The sequence below is a fragment of the Prinia subflava genome, chromosome 1 (genome assembly GCF_021018805.1).
Source record: "Prinia subflava isolate CZ2003 ecotype Zambia chromosome 1, Cam_Psub_1.2, whole genome shotgun sequence".
NCBI lineage: Eukaryota > Metazoa > Chordata > Aves > Passeriformes > Cisticolidae > Prinia > Prinia subflava.
In genome coordinates, this window is record NC_086247.1 from 146,182,706 (window position 1) to 146,196,096 (window position 13,391).

The window sequence follows — 13,391 nt, forward strand, 5'->3', positions numbered from 1 at the left end:
TTTCGTGGCCCAGCTTTGAGTACCAGCATTTTGGAGGCAGGAATGCAGAAGGCATATGAGTGAGTGAGTGCTGCAGAGTTGTGACCCTGCATGGGTAATGTTTTATGGTGTTCATCTCCCACCACTTCTAAGATGGAGCAACCAAAGGACCCACCTACCTTTCCAGCCTTTCAAATCTCTCACTACTTTGAGGTTCTCAGATCAGAATCATTGCTCTGTAGTGGCAGCTTTGTGACAGGCAAATCTGGCTGATTCCAGGGAAGTGCTGCTGTCCCAAAACAAACGGTGTTCTTTTAGGGATGATTCAGTTCTGGGAATGAAACTGCAGCTCCCATTCAGAGACATCTTTTGCAGCAGCTGAGCCCAGTGACACGAAGAACTGAACCCTGCAAGGTGATGTGAATCCTTTGCTGCTGCTGCTGCTGCTGCTGCTGCTGCTGCTGCTCAGCCCTGGCCACTTGTTCCAGCACTCAAAGTCAGCCATCTGCTGGGGGGAATATCTGGTGCATCCTGCATTCAATGAACTCCCCATTCTCCTTAGGACTGTCCTCCAGAACACGTGAAATACCCTGGAAATGGTGCCAAGCATTGCTTGCTCACACAGGTAGTATGGTTCTTAATTTATATACTTAAAAACCACCAACAAACACTTGTGTAATATTGTGGGATTCTCCCTACAAAGATGTTTGTTCTGGTTTCTGTTTGACTTTGCCCCCGGAGTGGGGAAGAGCCCAGAGCTGTTACTCACTGCCTGTGGCTCCTCCAAGAGGGAGCCCAGACCCTCAGCCAGGCTTCCCTCCTCTTGACTTGAGACTTGCAATCAGAGCAATTCCACTGACTTCAGAGAGCTGCTTCTCATTTCCAAACATATGCTTAGGAAAATAATCAGGCTTACAAATCTCCACTGAGGGCAAAGCCGAGTGCCAGCTTCCCTTAACAAGTAATGCAGAACACTGCTGGGGGGTGAGCAGCTACCCAGAGCTCAACAAACCCCAAACCAGCACAGTCACGGCCTCCTCCTTGGAAATCAATGTTTTATGAGCAGGATTGGAAATCTGTGGGTGCTTTGGTGCTGTGAGAACATGACTTACCTGCAGGAGGGTGGTCTCTGCTGCTATGGTATTGCTCTGCTGCCTGTGGGATAGAGGTGGGCATAGGGCAGGAGGGTCTCTGCAAAGAACCAAACCCAAGGGAGAAATAGAGTGGCCTTCACCAGCAACACCCAAAGCACAACCCACAGGAGGTGAGGGTTTCTCCCACCCACCCCTGAGCAGCCCATTTCAGCTCTAGGTGCCAGCAAAGGATGTCTCATCCTCCCACTGGAGAATCAGATGCAGAAATAAACGCCTCACACCGCTCAACATCACGGTGCTCCAGACACATCTCTGCTGATGGGAATCATGGTGGCTGTCAATAAACTGATTTATCTGCTGCCTGGCTGCTGCTGGAGCTGGAAGAAACAGTGCTCAAACTTTTGTCAAAGCTGCAGACACACAGGGCAGGATTTAGTCCAGTGTCTCCACATTGGGCTCTGTGTGTGAGTGGAACAGAGGTGAGGTTAGCAGAGACTGGTGCTACTGGAAGGGTGTCTGGGACACTCGTGTGGTGATGGTGGATGTCACCAAGAGCCTGCAACAGACCAATGCTCTTCTGCACCAGCAGCTGGAGGTCGAGGAGGGCTTCATATGGGCAACACAGAGCCCAGGCTCATGTGTATGCCACATCCAGACACCATTTGCAGACCCAGTCTTCTGCCAGTTGCTCCCCTGACTGTGTTGTTCCTCAGAAAACTGTTCTGACCATTTCTTACCTCTCTGGCTATTTCTCCCTTTAATGCCTGGCCGCTGTTCCCAGCCTCCCTGGTGCTGCCCAGCTCCAGAACAAGTTCCCATCTCATTCAAAATCCGTGAAAAAACTCTATGGAAATGTTAAATCATCCAGATGGACCTTAGGAGAAATGGTGTGGTTCTGCTCTGTGCAAAGCCCAAAGGAAAAATTCAAACCCGAAACCACAAAATTCATGGTGGGTGGACATTGAATCAGTTGAGGCTCGCTGAGGTGGGTGCAGCACTAAACAGCACCACACAAAACCCATGGCTGAGCTGGCAAAATCCATGCCAGCTCTCTGGGTCTTGGAATTTCTCTTCCAAGATCCCCTGATTAGAGGTGTTTTCTTCTGAAAGTCCTGTACCAGGGTTTGAAAGGATGAACAGAACTTGCAGCTTTAGTTTTTAGAGGTGTTTATTCAGTTTCTTATCTCAAGGTTTGCCCGCCACTTGCTGCAAGCTTAACGCACTGAAAGAAAACTGCTGGCAAGCCCCCTAGACAGAAAATTCCTGGTCATTTAAAGGTCTCTAGTCCAATTAGCTCCTAAAATGTACTACATTTACAATCTTGTGCCAATAATCACTACCCATTCTAGATACACAATTTCTGTCTCAAACCCGTTCTACCAATGTCTCTGTGCCACCATCACAGCAGAAGATGGAGTCAAAGAAGAAGAAGAAGAAGAAGAAGAAGAAGAAGAAGAAGAAGAGACACTGCCCAAAATTCTCCATCTTGCTCTCATCAACTTCCATTCTAAAAACCCAAAATTACACATTTTTGCCCTGTGACAAACTAAACTACTATTTATTTCAAATCTGTGTTGTTTGCAGTTCGTCTCTGAGTTTGGAAGTTTTTCCCATGGACTGAGGTCAAAGGCAGTGCCTTCCTGGGGTCCCAGCCAGGGTCTCAGACCCCTCAGGGCAGCCTGAGGGGTTCTCCTCGTGCCCTGGACTCCAACATCTGGGCTGCTGCTCCCTGGCTGTGCTGGCACCACTCCCCCCACCTGCATGAGGCCAAACACATCAGCACCTCCAAAGGACCAGGAGTGGCAGCACCAGGGTGGCAGCTGGGTGACAGGACATCCCCCCACTGCCTTGGGGCACCCCAGGCCCACCCATCCCTACTGTACATCCCTTTCTGTGTCCCCCTGTGCCCCTCCTCTCTGAGGAGGAAAAGGGAACTTGCCTTTTGTCTGGCAGGGGTCAGACGGAGCCGGTTTGTTCGATAAAGCTTTAACGCTTGGTGAGCACGCAGAAAAGCTCAACCCGGGGCCCTTTGACAATCTCCATTGTTTTGCGGCTAAAAAAAAAAAAAAGAAAGAAAGAAAAAGAAAAAAAAAAGGAAGGAAGAAAAAAAAAAGGCTGGTTCGATTTAAAACACCAAGTTCATGGCATTTCAAAGAGAAATGATACACAGCGTATGGATTTGTGTGATACGGGGAGATAAAGCTAGGAATAAAATGCCAGGCAGGAGCATTACAAATGCTGCTCTCGGGGGTGAGCCTGGTATTTTGCCATCTGATTATTTTAAGTGGTTTCCCTCTCTGCAGCAAAATCTCTGGCATTAGCTTCACATCCCAACTCAGCGTTTGGGGCAAAGTCTGGGGAAGAAAAAGGTGTGAAAAAAGATGAAAGAACAAGTGATCCTCTGCCCTAATGTCTGTCGTGCCTGGGAAATGGCACGTAGATGTGTGTACGGTCCTCTTCAGCCACACTGGGGTTCATTGTCTGCAAAATTCATAAGCCACGTAATGCATCAGTTGCCAAGCAAAGCTGGGATATGGGAACCCTCCCTGCAGTTTATCTAAGGACTAAAAAAAAATAGACTTAAAAAAAAAAAAAAAAAAAAAAAAAAAAAAAAGGTGGACTCCTGAAAGAATCATATGAGCTGGCACGGAGGTCAGTCGATTGAATATTTCATTTATTGAACGTGCGGTCGCCAAAATAAATAACTCGGGCAGGAAAGCAGTAGTCAGGAAATTGAATGTGGGTTTTTTTTGTCTCTGGCGAAGTTTCCCTTGAGTGATTTCCTTTGGAGGCTGCTGCTGCCCGCGGAGCGCATCCCGCTCCTCCGGCTCCGGCGGCAGAGCAGGCACCGCTCCTCCCAGCCAGCCTCCACCAGGACAACAAAAATGTGTCGTTTCAGTGTCCTTAGAATGCACAGAGGAAATAGGATTAGGTCCAAATAGCAGCAAGGTAAGTAGGATTAATGGGTGGCTTAAATAAACTCTGCCGTTCCTTACAAGGCTGCTGGATATTGTTTCCGCCTGGCTGTGCTGCGTGCCAGGCAGCGCGGTGCTGTGCCCACGAGGTGCACGTGGAGATAAGGTTGTGGCGGGGGGGGGGGTGGGAATTTAGACCACTTTGTGGAATTTTTTCCTTTAATTTTTAATAAGAAACCTGCCTTTTGTCGTTGTGAGGCGATGAAACCTCCCCCGTGGGAGAGAGGGGAGAGAAGGATGGAAGGGTGAAGGGTTGAAAGGATGGAGACACGGAAGGATGGAGGGATGGGGAGTAGGAGGGATGGCAGGATGGGGGGATGAAGGGATGCAGCCTTTGTGAACGCCTCTTGCCCCCTGGCGTCCCCTCGCTGCAAGGACAGCCGGGGATGCCGGGGAGAGCGGGGAGGGGACCGGGGACACCGGGGAGGGGGCCGGGGACACCGGGGGAGGTCGCCACGGGCCGTCTCTATCTCTCATCGCCTCTTCCCCAAAACCCCAACCAACAAATTTATCCAAACCGACGCAAGCGACACCCCCGGGCAGAACTTGTTTCTCCCTCCCCAAAACACCTTCTAAAAATAAAGATCCTGCCCAGTTCCTCAAAGGCAGATTGAAGGGCAGGAATGGGGAAAAACAACAACAAAAACAACAAAAAAGGCAGCAAAATACTTAAAGAGTTGGTTGCTAGGAAAGGAATGTGGTGGCTTTTTTGGCATTTCTATCCTCTTTGCATAGTCTCAGTTTCAGCTGGCAGACCAGGAGCTACGTGGTTGCCTCCATTAAATCCGTTTCTCATTGCAGGCTGAGAAGATTTTAAGAAAGGTTCCTAATGACCGATGCAGGTTGGCATCGCAGCCGAGTTTTGTAATTAAACGTTACAGGGCAGCGGCAGTAGCAGGGGATAAATGTCAAGGCGGCCTTTTTTTTTTTTTTTTTTTTTTTTTTTTTTCTCCTTCTCCTTTTTTTCCCTTTTTTTCCCCTATTTTTTCTCGATTTTAGGGGGAGAGTCTGGATATGTCACACGGAAATTGCAACTGCCAAAACAATCTACCAGGAGCACATCAATAAAAATAACTTCCACACACTTCCCCAGCGAGCCAAGGAAATGACACTTAGTGGCTGAGGATCTCCCAAATCCCCAAAAAAGCTGCAATTATCAACGGCCCCGGCAAATGCCCCGTCCCGCTGCTGCGGGACCCGGCGGGCTCGATGCAGCCTGAGCTCGTTAAATTGAATTTTACCGAGAAATGATGCTCGGATGGCAAATTGGCGGTAGGGAAATAAAAGAGGGAAAAGGAGAAGGATAAATGCGAAGAGTATTAGTGTGCGGGGGGAGAAGCGTCAGGGCAGGAGAGCTGTGGTGACAGTGGGACGCGGGAACTGCAATGGGATGCTCGGGACCGTGCTCAGGTGGGGGTGCCCATCCCTGCCCCTCTGACCCAAACCCGCCGTGCTCTGCGGAGGTGGGACCAAACCCAGTCAGCCAACTTGCCTGATATTTGTCTTCCCGTCTGCCTTTTGACTTTCTGGCTTTTTCTTTTTGATTTTCTCCTTTCCTTTCCTTTCCTTTCCTTTCCTTTCCTTTCCTTTCCTTTCCTTTCCTTTCCTTTCCTTTCCTTTCCTTTCCTTTCCTTTCCTTTCCTTTCCTTTCCTTTCCTTTCCTTTCCTTTCCTTTCCTTTCCTTTCCTTTCCTTTCCTTTCCTTTCCTTTCCTTTCCTTTCCTTTCCTTTCCTTTCCTTTCCTTTCCTTCCCTTCCCTTCCCTTCCCTTCCCTTCCCTTCCCTTCCCTTCCCTTCCCTTCCCTTCCCTTCCCTTCCCTTCCCTTCCCTTCCCTTCCCTTCCCTTCCCTTCCCTTCCCTTCCCTTCCCTTCCCTTCCCTTCCCTTCCCTTCCCTTCCCTTCCCTTCCCTTCCCTTCCCTTCCCTTCCCTTCCCTTCCCTTCCCGCACCTTCCCTTCCCTTCCCTTCCCTTCCCTTCCCGCACCTTCCCGCACCTTCCCGCACCTTCCCGCACCTTCCCGCACCTTCCCGCACCTTCCCGCACCTTCCCGCACCTTCCCTTCCCTCTGGAATCCAGCGCCTCCCCGCTCTCTCCTGCGCGGTGCCCCGGTCCCCGCTCACCGCTCGTGTTCCCGAAGGACTCATTCCCGGGCTCATTCCCGGACTCATTCCCGGGCTCATTCCCGGGCTCATTCCCGGGCTCATTCCCTCATTCCCTCTCTCCCTCTCTCTCCCTCTCTCTCCTGGCTCTGTGCGCGGCTGCGGAAGCAGCGCGGGGGCTCCTCCGGGCCCCGCGGAGTTTCCCCGCCGGTGCTGCCGGGACTGGCGGGCCCCGGGATCGCCCCAAACCTCCATTAATTTATAGAAATTTATTAAACATCTCCGCGGCCCGGCGGGCGCGGGGCCGGGTTCATCCATATGCATGCGGAAAGTTTCGCCGCGCCAGCAGCCGGGGGGGGCGGTGCAAATTGCGAAGTTAAATATTTGTTTTTAATTTTCTGGCTCAAAAATTTTAACTAAGAGGCGGGATTCCGGCCGCTCTAATGTGCTTGCATAAACGGCTTTGTTATTACTACTTTCCTGCTGAAACAACATTTATTCCTGGTCCTGACACGCGGTGTTTGGGATCCGGGCAGGATCTGCCAGCTCGGGTGGAAGAACCGAGCGCAGACACCGCGGCCACAGCGCAGAATTAACCCATCCCGGCCCCCCCATTATCTTTTAATTAGATTTCCTGATTATACACATGTTGAAAGGACAAGATTGCCTGTTTATGGAGGGAGATTTCCTCAAGAGTCTGTTTGATTAAACGTATTTACAGTAACTCCGGTAGTTAAACATTGTCACATTTTAGGGGACGGTTTAATGGAAGTGTGATTTTAAGGCGGGGAAAAAGTTGCAGAGAATGGCGCGCTCCAGCCTGCCCCGGGGCTTGGATTTTGTTATATTTTATTATTATATTTTTCTATTTTCTATTTTCTATTTTCTATTTTCTATTTTCTATTTTCTATTTTCTATTTTCTATTTTCTATTTTCTATTTTCTATTTTCTATTTTCTATTTTATTTTCTATTTTATATATTTTACATATTTTATATATATATTTTATTTTATTTTATTTTATTTTATTTTATTTTATTTTATTTTATTTTATTTTATTTTATTTTATTTTATTTTATTTTATTTTATTTTATTTTATTTTCTTCTTCTACCACCTTCTTTTACCTGCTTTTATTTCCATCAGTCATTACAACCAATAAACCACAGAATCCGGTGGTCCTAGAGCCAGACAAAAGGGTCTTTGTCACGGCATCCCCGCGGAGCCCCAGCGCGGAGCTGAGGGTGCGCACCCGCGGCCACAGAGAGCCGGGGGGAGCCCCCCGGGCTGGGGGTGCTGCTCCTCAGGGCACAAACCCCTTTTCTGGGCAGCAGAAAGGGCTTTACTATTTTTTTGTAATGTTAAAAATTTGTTTTAAATTTAAATTATAAATATAAATGTATAAAAATCATAAATTTAAAAAATATAAATTATAAATTTATAAAAAATCTTTACTTTTTTTCTTTTTTGGTTTTTTTTTTTGGGTTTTTTTGGGGTTTTCTTGGGGGGGAGCACCACTTCTCACTATGACTCTCCTGCTCTGCAAAGGGAGGCAAAGGTGCGGAGGGATGCGGAGGGATGCGGGGCGGGGCCCGGGGCTCACCGCCCGCCCCGTCCATGCCCCTCCCGACAGCACCACTCTGCCCTGGGATACACAGGCTCTTCCTCCTCCTCCTCCTCCTCCTCCTCCCCTCGGGATCCCCAGCCCCGGGACCCCGCAGCTCCTCAGCCCTCGGCGGCGGCCGGCTGGCTCAGGTCTTCTCTGAATTCCCACCCCCTGACGCTCTGCTGTGACATCCCAAACGGGCTGTGACATCCCAAACGGGCTGTGACATCCCACTGCCTAATTTTTTCTAATTTCCCTCTCGGTGTATCATTTCATCATGGAGAAGACTTTCAACCTCCTTTTTTTTTTTGGATGAGGAAAGCTCCATCTGAGAGCACATCTCTCTTTTTGTCTTGCTTATTAGATATAATTTAACATAAAATGCCTGTTATAATTACTGATTATACAAGGGATCCCTTGTTTTTGCAAGCTACTAACAGGATTAGCTAACAAGTGCTAGATTTCAAATTAACCATAAACATTACGCTGGAATTCATTTCATTGCACTGGAGAGGAGGGAGGGCGTGGATTTGGGGATGAGGGCGTGGAGTGGTTCTGGGAGCCTTTTGCCCAGAATTGCTTTCCTCTTGCCCAAGCTGTCCCCACTGGGCAGCAGCATTGCCCCTGTAAAGCCTATGAAGGCACTATTTTAATTATAAAAAATTACCAAAAAAAGCCCAAATAAAAAAAAATCCTTCTAAAGTGTTGTTTTGGGAGGGTTGGAGTGCCGTGATCCATCCTGGGGCAGAGCAGCAGCTCAGCCTCCTGCCCATTGCCTTCTCCCTGCCACAGGAAATGGAGGGCTATGAAAAACCCTATTAGAGATGAGTTAATTAATGATAATTGGAAAAGTGACCTCCCCTACGTAAAATCCTCCTTCACCACAAAAGAGCATTTCAAAATAATCTGAGGAGAGAAAACCCCACAAAACCACAACACTGTAATGAAGCTTTTGAGTAAAAACCTCACACTTTCATTGCCAGGGAGAGCAGGGAGGAGGGAAACTCCCCCAGCTCCAGCCCGGGGCTCGCTCCTGCCACAGCCCTGCCAGGGAGCTGCTCCCCTCACACCTTCATGGTCTGCTGTGAACTCTGCCTGCCCCACCACCCCTGCCTGCAGCCCCGGCTTCCTTCCACATGGAAAACAACTTTTCCTGGGAAAGGGGGCCCTGGAGGGGCTCAGCCCCAAGCACAGGCTCCTGGGGACACCACTGCAGGGCAGGGGTCCCTCTGCTTCCTGCCAGAACCTCTGCTCCTCTCTGCTATCCACCCTTCCACCAGAGCTTCAACTCCTTAGGCCTGGCAGAAAGCAAATCCTTTTAATGAGTCAAATAATTTTGGACACAAGAAATTTTCCCCCCTCTCCTTTGTAATTAGAGCTGGCCGCGTGTCTAAAATGATCTGCTTTCCAGAGGGAAACAATAATTGAATTGTTGGGTGTCTCCCGAGCTTTGCAGGGCTCCGGGAAGGCTGCGAGGGAAGCTGAGCCATTCTCTTGTTAGTGCCTGCAATGAGAGCAAGACACCCTAGAATTCAATTACGCGGCTCCTCCAGGAGCCATTATAATTATAACGTCAAGTTGTTTTTTAAAATTTCATAATTATGCTTTAGGATCCTTGCGTGGATGTTTGGGAACGCGCCTCCCCAGCCCCGGCCCCTCCACACCCCCACTCTTTGCTTCAGCCCCTTTCCTGTCCGTGCTTCAGTGGCATTCCCCTCTCCCTGCACCCAAGGGTGCCCGGGGTGCTGCTGTCCCTCCTCATCCCTGGGCTGGCACTCCTCCGTGTCCCTGGACAGCCCTGTGTCACCGTGGTGCCATGCCACCCTGGGCTGGTGACACATCCCTGTGCCAGGTCTCCTCCCTGCCAGGTTGAATCCCATGCACAGCCACATTGGATCAGGGTCTCACAAACAGGATGGGACTATGTCCAGTTGCAGACTTAGGATTTATTATTTGTCCCTATCATACAAGCAATAAGCAAGAGACACAGGGAAACAAAAAATCCATGCAAAGCTAGATCAGAGACAAGGCCACAGCTGATGCAGAGCCTTTTCCTAGGTACTTTCTCAACTGATAGTTTACAAGGAGAAATGTGGAGTCATTCTAGCAAATCAGAGAAAGATCCACATGGGTTTAATATTAACAGTAAGGCTTCTGTAAACCTAAGAAACAATACACAATAATTCATTATTTAAGTCTGAAACTTTTTCTATCTCTGCAAAGCATGTACCTAAGACCTTTCTGGATTCCCACACAGCCATTCCAGAAGAGCATCAGGGAGAAGCAGATCAGAGTAACCAGTCACAGAAAGTTTTGTGTTCAGCTAGCTGAGAGGTCTCCAAGGTTCTCCCTCCAGTGGCACCAGAGGGGTGAGATTTGGGACATGCCAGGTGGTGCTGGGGACCTCAGGAGTGGATGCCACATAAGAGCTCTGCCTGTGCTCATGTTGGCATTTCACCTACACCAATGAAAACGTAAAATCCTGAAAAACTTCCCCATTCCTTTTCAGGTGGAAATTCAAAGCTTGGAAGGGCTTGACAAACCACTGGCAATGCTGTGCAAGCTTGGCTTGGGAGCAGCATTGTGTCTGGAGGGTGGTTGAGTTACTTTTAGGCTCTGTTCAGAAAAGTGGCTCAGACTTTTACACTCCTGCTGAAATGAGAGCTGTGAGCCTGTCCTGCTGCAGAGCTCTGGTTCAGTGCTGCTGCCCTCCCCTGCCCTGAGTCCTGCTGGACACGGGCCCTGGGAAGTGGCTGCCCAGGACTCCTTCATGCAGAAACCAGCCCTGGGCTGCCAGGTGCTCTGCTGGATGGAGATCTGGCTGTACACTGCTCTTTGAGGGGTTAAGTGAAGGAGATTCTTCTCCAGGACAAGAGACTGAGAAATTGCAGAATGGCAGAAGAGCAAGAAGACCAAATGGAGGGAATGTGGAAGAATCATGACCACTCTCAGATGCTTCCGTGAGGAAATGGTGAGCAGGAAATGGTGAGCAGGAAATGGTGAGCAGGAAAGCTAAACCCAGTCAGACTCAGCACACAGGTATTGCAGCACAATCTGTTTTCCAGGTGTGTGATAAAATCCCAGCATCCTACTGTCAGAGAGATCCGTGGTTTCCTGGTTTGGTTCTCTTTACCAAAGCTGAATGAGAGCCTAGAACATTCCAGAGTTTCATCCAGCCCAGTTTCCAGTGTCAAACTGTGAAGGGTCTGACTCAGCTGGGTGTGGGCTCTTTTTGCAGAGCTCCTTCCATGCTGGACAAGGTCTCCCTGGGTCTTGCACAGAGGGCTCTGCTGTGTGCTGGCCAGGTCCCTTTTCCATACACAGAGAAATTGGCTGTGTCTGGCTCCCCACATCCAGCAAAGAGTTGCAAAGCACAGCAGGAACAAGCAGCAGTAGGCCTGGTGCTGTCCCCTCCTGCCCCACAGCCATTGCCAGGAAAGCCTGACAGCCTCAGGCACAAAGCTGGTTTATCAAATGAGTCCTGGTAACCACCCAGCAGCACCAAGACAGGGGCCACCAGAATAACCTCATTTTGGTAGTGCATTTTCTTTGGCTGCCCAAAACAGCCTCTGAGCTTAGCCCCAGGTCCTGAGGAGGTGCACACCCTGCCTTTGTGGATGCACACTGCTGTCTGGCCAGGGAGCAGAAGATGAAGAGCTTGTCCTGATATTTGCAGGTCAGGTGCCCCTGTAACAGTTGTGGCACTGGGACAGGAGAGCAGAGAGGAATACACAATGACTGGGCTGATTTCAGACTGGGAATAGATTCGCTTTTCATTCTCTCAGACAAGCAATTAGAGCTGTCTCCCCAAGCAGTTCCCACCCAGCAAGGAGTTCCAAAATATGAAAATTCTTCCCTTTCATATAATTTTCCAGATGTTCAGTCTTCGCTTCCCTTTATTAATGCTTCTTTTGCCAGGGTGATTCATTTAACAATTAGCTTAGGCATAGGGTGTAGCAGCTGTTACAGATATTACCTGTGCCTCTAAGGCAAAGCTTCTTACTGTGGTTTTTTATCCATCTCTCCTTTCCTTCTAGGTCTTTAATAACCTGTAAGAATATCTTTAAATTAGTGGGAAGCTCTGATTCCTCAACCAGGTCAACAGATGGCTCACTTGGACCTGCCTTCAGTTAAGCAGGTGGAACATGCCCAAGGAGCAGGCAGACAAATGCAGCTGTTCTTTGCCCAAATCCCACCACAGATCTGATGGGAAGGACTTATTCACCAGCTCCTGTGTGAGGCTACTTGTTCTGTTGACCTCATAACTTTGCATTCAGACTTCCATCACCTGGCTGCACCTTCCAGGAGAGTGATCCTTCCCAAGAAAATGAGTTCTGTGTTTGATGATCCTGGGGTAACTGTGCATTGCTGGCTTCTTGGTCTACTTCCAACCTTAAAAGTTGGGAATTGTTGGGATTCCCCAAAAGAAATCCAAAGGATTGTTGGGAAAACCCCCAAACCCCTAGCTTTTCTCATCATAAGCACTGATGGATGTCTTTGATTCCCATATTAGTGGACATTGAAGGTGGAGTTCAAACCTTGAGCCTCCTGCTGCTTTGGTTTGGGATGAGAAGAAACAGCCTCAAGTTGAGCCAGGGGAAGTTTGGATTGGATATTAGGAAAAAATGACTCTCCTTAAGGGTTGTCAAGCAGTGGAACAAGCTCCCCAGGGCAGTGGTGGAGTGACCATTCCTGGAGGTCTCCATGAGATGTGTAGATGAGGCACTTAGGAACTTGATTTAAGTGATGGACTTGGCAGTGCTGGGTTACCAGCAGGACTTGATGACCTTAAATATTCTTCAGTGTAAGTGATTCTGTGATTCTGAGATGTCTCACACCCTCTCTGTGGTCTTCAGCTGCCAGTTTTGGAGGCTGTGTGTCTCCTGTGCCAAATCCACCAGCCTGTTGGGGTGCCTTTGAATACCCTGGGGTGTTCACAGTTATGGGAAGGTTTATCCTCTGCAGCCGAGTTCCACCAAGGGAATCATGAGCCCCCAGGTCACACCTTCAATCTGTGTTCAGTTCAGACTCTTGTGCTGTGGTAGGACTCTCATCCCAGCAGCACCACAAGCTGTGGGAGTAAAGGTGAAGTAAAAGCTAAACAGTGGCTGCAGGATCTGCCCTGGCAATACCAGGTGTTTTCTTTGCATGAAAAGACAAAGAAATTCCTAAAATTCTGAGTAAAATCATCAGGATTGCTTATGCTGTTAGACACCATTACTATCTTCTTCCCCTGAGCTGATAACTCAGGTGCTGACTACTGAGTGTGACTCTTTTGCTGATGTTTTTATTCACTCTTACTCAACTGATCCAAAGCAGCCTTAAGCAAGGTGCTTGGAAGGTGACCTGAGGGAGGTTTGGAAGGAGCATTATTCATGTTTAACCCCAGCCCTTGCAGTGACAGTCTCTGCTGCTCTGCTGTGGCTGGGAGCAGAACTCCAGACCTGGAGCTGCTGGTGATGCTCAGCACATCTCCAGTCCCACTGACTTCACCTGTGCCACACTTCAGATCAGCTGTGTTTGAATCCTCTCTGGGGTGAGGATGTCACTGTCTGTGTGCTTCAGCCAAGCAAGGAAAATGTTTAAGCCAGAGGCTGCAAAGGATTTCCTTGGTGAAGCACTTTGCACAGAAATAAATCACCT